The 1,724-nt window shown below is 48.3% G+C and overlaps 1 non-coding gene across 1 annotated transcript; it reads right to left on the bottom strand.

The window, feature by feature from the left end:
• Positions 1-30: 30 nt before the first annotated feature.
• Positions 31-244, bottom strand: LOC113617241 (small nucleolar RNA U3). Its single transcript, XR_003431559.1, has one exon. It is a non-coding gene; the product is annotated as a small nucleolar RNA U3 (small nucleolar RNA).
• Between the last annotated feature and the right edge of the window lie 1,480 nt (positions 245-1,724).

Below are 1,724 nucleotides of genomic sequence, written 5' to 3'. Positions count from 1 at the left end.
GTTCTTTAACGAGACACAACTACAAACGAACCCACTCAGACGGCGCTCTCTCCCTCTTTCTCTCCCTAAGGAAGAGAAGAACGATCATCAATGGCTAGTGACAGCTGCAAAAACAACGCCAAGAGCCAGCTTCACGCTCAGAAGAGAACACTGCGTCTCCTCCTCGTGGGTTCGGGTGCTCTACACGTTCAGAGAAACTTCTCTAGTAACGAACTATAGAAATGATCCCTGAAAGTATAGTCTTGACCATAGCTTGCACGTCACTGCTGGGTCTGTGGGAGCCGCACACTTTACACTGACGGCGAGATCGTTTCCCCGTTCCTAAGTCTACTGGAAAAAAGAGAAAGAGCTCTTCCAATACGATCTTTCAAATGCTATCACTTACCAACTCATTTTAACATTTTAACTGGAAATGTAATTTAACAAGTTTTAAAACAGCCACACTTAATTAACATAATACTGAATGACAGCCAATGACAACCCGCGTCTTTAAAGCCCAGGAGGCGTTCCCTCCACAGATCTGGTAAAACCACCTCGCCCCTGAAAAGCTATAAAGGAAAGGGTGGGCCGTTGCCTTTGCTAGTGAGAACCTAGCTGATTCCATTGAGCAATAAGATATATGTAAGATATATATTATCTTAGCTGTTTCATTCAAAGCTGTCCTACAGGTTTGACTGTCAAACTCTGGTAAGTGGTCACCGTGACTGAGGCAGGGAAAGGGGGACTGGGTGGCTGAGAACCAGTGCTGGAAGGCAGAACCTTTTGGCTTTTTACCACATGACCGTGTTACCTGTTCACACTTTCTGAGTTTTTAAAAGACACCTGGTTGCTGCATCTGACATCATTTCTTCCCTCCACAAATACCTGAGTGCCAGCTACGACAATACTAGCTACCATTTATCGTGAGCTTGACAGGCACCGGTCATCGTTCTAAGCGCTTTAACTATGAGATCAATACAAGTATATGCCAGTTTTATGGACAGGGGAACTGAGGCACAGAAAGGCTAGGTAACTTGCCTGAGGTCTGTTAAACAGCCGAGCTGGTAGGTGTCACCTTAACCATCATCCCAGTTTTCCATGTTGTAAAATAAAGACACTCTAGGCACTGGGCAAACAGAGGCCCCTACTCACAAAAAGCTTACATTCTAGTGAGGGAGAGAGCTGACAACAAACACCCAAGAGGACCAGAGGATGAGGCATGCAGAGGATTTTAAGTGTCGGAACAGAGAGGGACTTGGTGGCTACTTTAGATCTGGGTGCTCAGGGAAGGCCTCTCTTTGGAGGTTGCATTTAAGCAGAGAAAACAACGAATAGAAGGCAAAGACCCAAGGAAAGGAACAAGGTTGTGTGTTTCAGCAACTGAAGACAGCTGGAGAACACAGGGTAGGAGGGAGGGGGCAGGTGCAGGCGGGCAGGCAGGTATCTGCGGATTTTCCAGGCAAGGCCTGGGGAGCCTGGATTTTAAGTGTGAAGGGAAGCCACTGGGAGGTCTGAAGCTGTGGAGACCACTTCTGAGGCCACTGCCACCGTGTCTGTAGGCGACAGCACGGTGGCTCGCATTTGGGCTCAGCAAGGAAGAAGGAGAAACGTGGGCTGTTCCGGAAGTTGAGTTGACAGGATGGGACTCACTGGTGGCCTTGCTGCAGGAGGTGGGGTGGGGTGTCAGGGAAGGAGGTTTCAAAGGCTGACATGTTGGTTTGTGCCTGGAACAACTCAATGGATGG

Source organism: Aethalodelphis obliquidens, unplaced genomic scaffold (genome assembly GCF_003676395.1).
Source record: "Aethalodelphis obliquidens isolate GAN/ISIS:26980383/991018 unplaced genomic scaffold, ASM367639v1 scaffold3584, whole genome shotgun sequence".
Taxonomy (NCBI): Eukaryota; Metazoa; Chordata; class Mammalia; order Artiodactyla; family Delphinidae; genus Aethalodelphis; species Aethalodelphis obliquidens.
This window is presented reverse-complemented; position numbering and strand designations above follow the sequence as displayed.